Raw genomic sequence first — 10,064 nt, 5'->3', positions numbered from 1 at the left:
TCACTGGCTGTGCTGTGTGCAGTCTGTGGCTAGTTTGCATTGTTGTCTGCCATTGTAGTGTTGGGCAGCTGGATGTTAACAGTGCGTAGCGTTGCGCAGTTGGAGGTGATCTGCCTGCAGTGGTGGATATGGGGAGAGAGATGGTGGAGTTTTGAAATTTGTAAGACTGGATGTCATGAACAGCTATATATATTATGACTATTAAGGTAAATATATTGTTTGTTCTCTATTAAAATCTTTCATTTGCTAACTATGCCTATCAGTAGTTAGTGCCTTCCATAGTTTCAATCTTTTATTCCGTGATTTTTGAAAGGTATAGGTTAATGTTAGTCAGGGCAATTCTTTTGCAGGAATTTTTGAAAGTCAGATTGCGTTGCGCTAAAATATTGTGTATCAGTTTAGTGCTGATCACAATAAGTAAAGAGAGAGTAATGTCTGAGTACGTTCAGTTTTGCTCAGCTGTTTGAAAATCAAATAATGTAAGAGATTTATCAGCACAGTAATTCAATAATTTTTCTAAGGGGATGTTTCATATGGCGACCCTGCCAGGATACCTCACTGGACTCTTCTGATTTTTTCCTTGTAGTTTGTGTAATTAGTGTAGCTATTGTTTATTGCTAGTGCATAATCATAGAGAGAATTTTCTATTGCTTTGCGGTTCTTCAGAATTGTGTACTTGCATCAATCTGCATTTTATATTTATCTTCAAGACCTTCCATTACGACAAGTAACAGAAAGTTCCTGAAAACCTTGTTGGTTGAAACTTTCTTGAAGAATTCGGTGTTGATGGCCACATCAAAAGCTTTTGCTGGTTTTCCTGATTTATCTTACACATCTCTTGGTTCACCCATGCTTAGTGGTAAACGGTAATTTGGTGCTTCATCAGAATTCCAGATAGCCATCAATTCATCTTCAGTGACATCAGCTGGCTTTGGAATTTCTTCAGTGTGACATATGTTCACAAACACTTTGTCCCCATCTGAAGTTTTCGTCTTCACACACATTCCTGGTAATGGCTGAACGTATTTCCACGGCATTGCATTTGCGACCTCCGTGAGTTCAGGAAATAATGCTTCGATTTCTTCTTCATCTGTAGGCTCTACCAACAGTCGTTTTTCTAAAAGAGAACTGTCGACATCCAGGAACACAGATTTCTTCGACATTTTGGACAATCAGACGCTATACACTCAGTTTTCTGATCAAATGTCACAAATCATAAAGCTGCGTTTAATATCCACACAAACCTTCATGGCATACACGCACAGTAATGGGAACCAAACCAATTATTATCAAGGGAGACAGAATAACTTCAGACGCAATGGTCCACCACACGGTTACGATTCGGGGAGAAATTCTCCACCACGTGACCGACACGAAAGAAACTATGGAATCTACCGACATGACGACCGACGATATAATAGTAACGACAGACCTGAATTGCATCAGAACTGGCAGGATTCAAACAGGGCAAGGCCCTCTCGACAAGGTGAACTTGTAGAAGTTAGGTCTCCTAATCCTAACGATGCGCGCCAACAAAGAGACAGACAATGACTCACACCGCAGGCAGCCACGTGCACCAGCTGGCTCAGAGAAAAATAACATAGACGCTAACCCTGAGAAAAATTCCAGTATTCTTTACTGACGTATACCGCATGATAATTGCGTTCAAGTTGATTTGCTGTGTACTGAGAAGAATTACACCACATTTCACATGTAAAACCGCTTATTGAGAGATAATCTGCTCTTTCACTTAGTCCTTGCTATAAAATTTTTCACTTCACGTTACCAGTATGCTTTGTCACACATAGAAACTGTTAACATGCTGCAATGATTTAAAGTTAACAATCCAGGCAAGAAACTGGGCAACTTATTTAAAGAAGTATTACAAATGCATTGTTATAGTGAACTGACGACACATTGTTGTTGTGTGTGTACATTCTTGCTTGTTAGTTGCACGATTACGTAATGACTATAAGGCTTACATACTTAGAACATATAGTGGTACTGTTAATGAGATTTTAATTCAACATTTTGAGTTACTTGAAAATATATTCTGGGCTTAAAGTGCTTTCTGAGAGATACCAGATGACACAGTGGTTAGTTTAATTGACAGCTACACAATTATATCACGACGCTACTAATGTGTGACACAATTTACATTGTTGCTTTTGCGGTGTATCTGTTTTATATCTGCACAGTTTTTCAGAATTCTTCTGGAAACGAAAACATGTTTTAGTAGTAACTTTTGTGGTATGCCTACAATGAGACAGCGTTTTTCGTAGCACAACAATACATTACAGTATAATCCTTTCTTGATCACGGTACTGTACGTAATAACTACGATATCTATTCGCATAACATTTTGCTTTTGTTTATTACGAGGTAAGTACATTGACTTCTACAGAATTTTGCTTACGGACGACGATAATTACGACACTTGGCACATTTTTTTACCCTTAAGTAATGACAGAGATTATCTTACAATAAGAAGCACAGTTTAGCGCTACAGTACACATATTTGAGTGATTAATTTTGTACTTAAAACATTTAGTTTTAAAGATTTTTGCATTACAAAGATACAAAGGTTTTCTGTGATACATTTCATTCCATTGCTGTAATATGTAACACCTGAGGTTACAATGACATTAATCCTCAGGGGGGTACACGCTTACTTTGTGTACCATGTGTTTGGCAAGCACAAGGAGCCATAGCTAATATGGTATTTGCTTATACAACTTTACACATCGGTACCATATTTCTCTAACACACAAATTACACAGCTATATGATCATTTAACTGAGAGACAAACATTTTTTTTACTACATCAGTGACACATGTTCACGCAATTACACAGTTGGGTAACTTCACACTTATGAAATCGTATTTTGTCTGTACTTTGTGAACTGTTCATATTTTTTCGGAACCATTGTGATACTATGAGAGCTTTGAATGATGTATTTGGTAAGGGAGCATAATTTTAAAGTATGTTTGAGGTAGATGACACTATTGAAATGAGCAGAGAATTTTTTTTAGGTTTTCTAAATTATTGCAGAAAGCTACGACGTTTTTGAGATTTGACTGAGGTGTTATGATGTTATTTTTACGATGACGACGTGTATTATGCTGCTGAGGTATGTTTATGATCAATAAGCTGATGCCATATGAGGAATTTGATTATGTTACGTCTTTGTTATGATTAAATATTGAAGAAGTGTCGACTAATATGTATATGTGTAATAAGGTAAGGAATAACGAGTAGTGGTTGGGGACTCTGGTTTGTGAAAAAGGTTGTTGGAAACCAAGAATCGTACTTTAAGAGTTATGAAATGTATGTAAATGAGTGAATGTATTACAATGCCGACGAAAATTTTTTGGACACTGTTATATTAATAGGATTTTGTTTCTACACATCTGTAACGCAAATTCTCGGCCTGTGAAACTTTTTGTATGAGACTGTCATTATAGTGCAAACTGGTGTCGTAAACATTTCGGTAAGAATGTTAAGTGACCACCTTCACGTAATGCGTCGTGGGCACCCAGCTGTGCGACAGTTGCCTGGAAAAAAGCCATTAGTGTGTGCCTTTCAGAGGCACAGGTGGAGAAGAAAAAAAAAAGGAGGCCATTATCCTCGCTATTGACAGTCCTTTGTAGAAAGCATCGCAAATACGACACACTCAAACTTGAAAACATATGATTATACTGTGGAGATCTTAATTTATGATATTTACAAAAATGCCTAATGAAATGATGAGAAACATTTTGCATCTATTGTCTTTCTAGTTGAGAGAATTATTTGCCTTTGGAGACGCCATTTGCCTAGTGAATGACGTTTCATATGTTGCTTTATATATATATTTGCTCATTTTGTTTAATATCAAGATTCTAGCTGCAGCAGCATTGGTTAAAATAAAACTTAATAGATGTACTAATATCACTATTTTCTGTCTACGGACCCAGTAAAGAATAATTTTATGATGTACATTTGTAGAAAAGAGAGCACAAATAGACATTTCCCTTCACAGGAATTGCAAAAATTATTTTTTAACAGTTTGGTAACTTATCTGCTAGAGTAAGTCAAGGTGATGCATCACTCTAGTGTTAAGATGTGACATAGGTATTAAACATGGCCATTTTTAATGTAATATTTTTTCTGCTTGAGCTTTGTCATGTTTAGATATAAGTTATTGCATTTGCTGCTGCTGTTTGCCAGGCATAGTGCTACTAAATTTCACTTTGTATTACTCTATTGAGCTAGTTTTACTACTGATTTATTTTTCTTGTTGCTGCACATTGGCTCATATTAGTTGAAATGTTGCATTTGCTTGGTAATTTAGATTTACTGTAGCTTGCTTTGCCAATTTCCATTTTTTTGTCATTGCTGTTTGTGTTAATTGTTTTGTGCTGCTGCATTGCCTCATCCATTAGTATATATATCAGAGCTCAGTAGATTTAAGTTAGCTTAAAATGGGGTAGGCTATACAAGAGAACGAGTGGTGATGAATTGGAAGAAATGCATTGAGAAGCTATAAGAATATGGTTTGGCCAAAAAAGTATTTTGAAAGAGGATATGAAAAAAAGGAGGGTTTAGAGACAACAAGTTTAGGTAGGATTTTCTTCGAAATAAATGATGTAAGGTAATGGAAAATAAATAATGAGGTAAGAAATATGTGAACATATAAATACAGAAAGCATGCTTGGATAGGATGTTTTGGTGAAAACAAATGTTGAAATAGGACGAAAGATCTATGGAATGAAGTTTTGGGTTGGACTGCAGTACCAAATGTTACACTGAAAACGAACCCTGTCCTTTCCATTGTGTTATCCCCCTATGTGTTTGTGTACTCTTGTATATTTGTGTTTTTCCTGTCTTTATGTGTTTAGCTAATAAGAGTTATGTTGTAGAATTTTTCTAATAATATGTTATTTACTTTGTAAAGATGTTTAGACATTATTTATTCTGTTTTGTTTTAATACTCATGTGTGAAGTTGATGTTTCAAAAGTTATTCTGATCTTTTATGTATGTACTCATGTCATAATTCTTGTAACACTGGTGTACATGTTTATTTCTATTCTTTTGTAAAGCCTGCATTACCACAAATGTTATCTGTATTGTTATGTTCTTTAATTATGTATTTTGCACCTTTGTTATTGTATTCTTATGTTATAAAATTGTAATTGACACCAGTTCTTAAAATTAAGTTTCATTTCACTGCACACGTTTTTTTGGTCATAGTTCACGCAGAATATGCGAGAAGAAAAAGGGGACAGTTAGTGTTTGCACGTGTGTTAATAATTCAGCAAGGGACTGATTAACAGCATTGCTGGTTCTAAGGACATTTCAAAAAAAATTTTTGTGAGTGCACAAGTGGTGGGTTATGGACTTGCTATATTGTCTAGAGACTCTTCGGTGGTGATTGTGCACCTGCACAGTCGCAACAGATGGCTGCTGGCCGTCTCTACAAGGACTACAGTGGGTCTGCATCTTTGATGGCCCACCAATAGCATTATTTCTACAAGGAATGCACTGGGTCTGCACCTTTGATGATTCACCAATACCATAACCTCTACCAGGACTACAATGGGTCTGCTCTGTGATGACCTACCTACAAATATTACTCAAAACTTCGACTGACTCTGCTGTGGGTTTGCTCTGTTGTGGCCCATTACCTGTCTGCATGTCAAAAGTCAACACTGTCTTTCTGTAGGAAGGACAACACTACTTCTTCAAGACTGCATGGAAATCCACTACTTCCATGTGCATTTTCTTTTACTGCTCAGACTTTGAGAAAAACACTGCAATTTTACTGTGATGAATGATCAGGACTGTCTTTATGGTCCGTGAGAAAATTTTAGCTTTTGACCAACATTGTATCTATAAGTGTATGCATTTGATTTCTTTGTTATTGTAATTAGGAATTTTTTTTTCAAATCTGTATTCGCCACTGCCCAAAACAATTTGTAAATTTTTTTGTGGGGAGCATGGGGGCTATGTAAGTAGGCTGTTTAGGTTTTCTTATTGGTAACGCCACTTAGCGCTCTGTATGAAAATCACTGGCTGTGCTGTGTGCAGTCTGTGGCTAGTTTGCATTGTTGTCTGCCATTGTAGTGTTGGGCAGTTGGCTGTGAACAGCGCGTAGCGTTGCGCAGTTGGAGGTGAGCCGCCAGCAATGGTGGATGTGGGGAAGTGAGATGGCGGATTTTTGAGAGCGGATGATCTGGACGTGTGTCCATCAGAAACAGTACACTTGTAAGAATGGATGTCATGAACTGCTATATATATGATGACTTTTGAACACTATTAAGGTAAATACATTGTTTGTTCTCTATGAAAATCTTTCATTTGCTAACTATGCCTATCAGTAGTTAGTGCCTTCAGTAGTTAGAATCCTCTATTTAGCTCGCTGTATTGCAGTAGTTCGAGGAATGAAGATTTTTGTGAGGTAAGTAATGTTTGAAAGGTATAGGTTAATGTTAGTCAGGGCCATTCTTTTGCAGGGATTATTGAAAGGCAGTTTGCGTTGCGCTAAAATATTGTGTATCAGTTTAGTGTTGATCACAATAAGTAAAGAGAGAGTAATGTCTGAGTACGTTCAGATTTGCTCAGCTGTTTGAAAATCAAATAATGTAAGAGATTTATCAGCACAGTAATTCAATAATTTTTCTAAGGGGATGTTTCAAATCACATCGCTGTTTGTGAGCTTCGGTGGTAATAATTACACTTTTTAATATTTATTGAAATAATTTATAGTTCACACGTCATAAAAATAACCTTTTTTTCTTAAGTGTCAATTTATATGACGTACCGTCACATGTCCTTGAGGGTCCACTGGGGCTCTTGTTAGTACGGTGTGCCGTTGTGCCAACGTAAGGTGTCGAGTTTCTGGTGTTATCACTGTTGGTGAATATTTGTGTTGCTCCATAGGGAGCTAAATTCGTCGGTTGTCTGGTGTAGATGTCTGTCTCGTCCGTTGCGTTTGGTCTTGCTTTGTAGGGTTTCTCGGTGGTTTGATAGCTATTAGTGTCCGCTGAGTATGTTCCCACCATCGATATCAGGCGGGCTGGATCTTAGTCTACAGTTCACGGATTGAGCTGAGGCCTCTTTTGGTAGGGTACATCCACTGTTGTATTTCTTCCCGCATTTGACGCACCGCGGTGGAAGCGAGCAGAAGGTTGTTGTTTGTCCGCCACTGGTAATGGCAACTTTTGCACTGTACGAGTAATGGTACAGATCGCAGCTTTTGTGTCGGTAATTCCTGTATTCATAATTTCATGTTGATTTTTAAAGGTTTGTAGTGCCGGTACGTATTCCGTTTCTGCAATCTTTGTTGGGCTGGTTACATCAGATCCTGCACTGAGCTTCTGCACCTCGCTCTCAATCGTATCTGCGTATTTCGTTCGCTAATGGACTTGTTGCCTCTTCCAACCTCTCGACGATATGTCTGTCCGTTTTTCGACTCCTTCTCCCGTCTTAAAGACTGCCTCACAACTATACTCATTAGTTCTCTTATTCGCTTCTGTCGCCTCATATGCTATCATTTTTGCTTTTTGGGCTTCACTTACCGCTTCTTCACCTGTATTCTTTGATTCGTCTGCCAATTTGGCTGTTTTCTTGGGTTCCCTCTTTATCTCCCGAATTTCTTTCTGTATTTTCCCCCAGTTCCTTGTTTTCTTGCCCGATTTCCTCTTGCTTCTTCTCCCCATGTCCTTTATTCGTGCCTGATTTTCTTTTGTATCTTCTACGCCACAGTCTTTAAGATCTTGTGTTATTTCCTGCCCCCATGCCCTTGTTTCCATTCCTTATTAATTCTGAAAAATCTATTGAGCAGCATTCGTCATTTCCCAATTCGCTAGTTCTGTCTGGCGAAACTGCTCCAGGTACTACTGGACTGAAGTCTATCGCTTCCTGGTTCAATCTTCTGCTCTCTTCCCCCCTCCCGATTATGAATTATTGACACCGCTTTCGCATGTAATGGTCTGACTTCTTCCATTTGCTCATGAGCGCTGACATTCACTACACCGTTTCCATTATCTAATTGGGTGCTATGCGTTACATTATCACCGTGCTCACCATCTGTCGGGCGTGAGTGTTCTGTGCGGTAAGTGCCATATTGCTCTTCTGAATAACAAAATATAGCTATTTATTTTGCTCCATAATGCAGTCTGTTGTAAGACTATCCTGATAAATTACCACTTCGCTCCTTGTTCCTTGTTAACAATCATGCTGAACTATACCAACTGACGATACCCAGATTAACACTCCTGTATTACAGTTGACATGTATGCACATCGTAGTGTACAGTAGCCATTCTCACAATAAGATTTTCCCATACAAAATTAAATCGTTACTGTTCAACACCGATGTATCAACAGATGTCGAACAGAACCCACAAAACGGTGATTTAGAACCTGGAAAATAGAACGTACTAAAGTTAGTGATTGGTTCCAGCCAGTGGTAGAGCTATAGTGATACAATGCATTACCTTTAATTTAGCCACCAAGAAGACGCAATGAATGAACACAAAAGACACAAAAAACCGATTTAATGATTCTAACTTCGCATGTCAGCGGATTTTGCGCGTCCTACGATTAGCGGTGCTGACTTCTGAATTTTTAATAGCTCTGAAAATAGTTGTAGATTTTAAAATGATAGAGTGTGGGACGCATGCAATAGATAACAGTAACGAGGTAAACTACTAACGCGTTAGCTTTATGTTGAATGAGTCCAACGTTTTTCGTTTTAGATTATGCAAGTATTCTGATAGCTATTAGAAATTCACATGCACAAATTTTCAGGACTATGTGCATGGGGCTAGGAACTTGTATGGGGCTAGGAGAGGTTATTTTATACATTTTAGTCCGTTTCAAAAACGTGTTACATTAAAATGTTACCAATTTAATGAATTATTTTCGGTTTCTTAGTCTTGTGTATGTCTTGTTTATGTTATTTTCTGTTTTTAAGTCTTCTGTATGTCATTGGGGTTTACCGGGAACTGTTCTTATCACAAAACATTCGCAATTGGGTAAGGACAAGGGGGTAATAGCTTTGGTACATCAAGTACCCTCCGCCACACGCTAGACACGAAAGTGGGTTAGTATTACATTGTCATCGAGTTCTGAGCTATGTCGAATGTTTCATTTCTTTAGCTCACCAGGATGTTAGTTTAATGTCAATTCCAAAATTTGTGGAGAACAAACAAGAAAGCGACCTAATAAAATCGTGTTTATAAAAGAGCCATTAATCTGATGAACCACTGCGCTTTTAAGGAGATTTCAATATTGGGCTCGTATTGAGTGAGTTCTCACCAGAGCCAAGATCTGTGATAATTACAGAAGCTCTCAGTATAGGCAAGTGTGAAGAAAGTCAGACCTATACATTCAATATTCATTTCTCGACAGGCAGAAGCCACTGTGTCCGTAGATTTGTAGTGCCACAAATCTGTTGAAAGCCATCGAGTACTTGTTTGGTCACAGTCAAGCAGAATCACTACTGTACTGCCTTCTAAACAGAAACCAACACGGTGTTAAGCAAGTGGTCCAAACTTTTTGATTCACAAGTGCAGCCTGGGGTGACAGAAGTCTTGTCGGAGCTCCTTTTGGCTGGTGTAGTGCAGTAACTCGACGAGGCATGGACTCAAGTGATCGCTGAAATCGCCTACAGAAATACTGTGCGTGGTGTCTCTATAGCGGTCCACAATTGGGAAATTATTGCTGGTGGAGGACTTTGTGCACGAACTGACCCTTCCATTATGTCTCATAAATGTCCGATGGAACTCATGTCGGACGATCGAGGTGGCCAAATCATTCATTCGGGCACAATTGAGGCCGTATGACATAGCGCACTGCCACCCACAAAAATTCTATCGTTTGGGAACATGAAGTCCATGTATGACTGCAGATTGTCTTCAAGTAACAGAACATAACTGTTTCCAAAGAGTAATCGTTCATTTGGATCATAGGACCCAGCCCATTCCATGTGAACACAGCCCACACAATTATGGAGCCTTGTTACCAACTTGGGTCCAAGGCGCCGTTGAGTCTGAGCCACCCTCGAACCCCACCATCA

At 38.4% G+C, this 10,064-nt stretch overlaps 1 pseudogene; it reads right to left on the bottom strand.

Moving 5' to 3' along the window:
• Positions 1-655: 655 nt before the first annotated feature.
• On the bottom strand, positions 656-1,231 carry LOC126203741 (PIH1 domain-containing protein 1-like; annotated as a pseudogene).
• Between the last annotated feature and the right edge of the window lie 8,833 nt (positions 1,232-10,064).

Source organism: Schistocerca nitens, chromosome 9 (genome assembly GCF_023898315.1).
Source record: "Schistocerca nitens isolate TAMUIC-IGC-003100 chromosome 9, iqSchNite1.1, whole genome shotgun sequence".
In the NCBI taxonomy this organism is placed as follows: Eukaryota; Metazoa; Arthropoda; class Insecta; order Orthoptera; family Acrididae; genus Schistocerca; species Schistocerca nitens.
The sequence above is the reverse complement of the archived record's forward strand: the minus strand, read 5'-3'. Positions and strand labels throughout refer to the sequence as shown.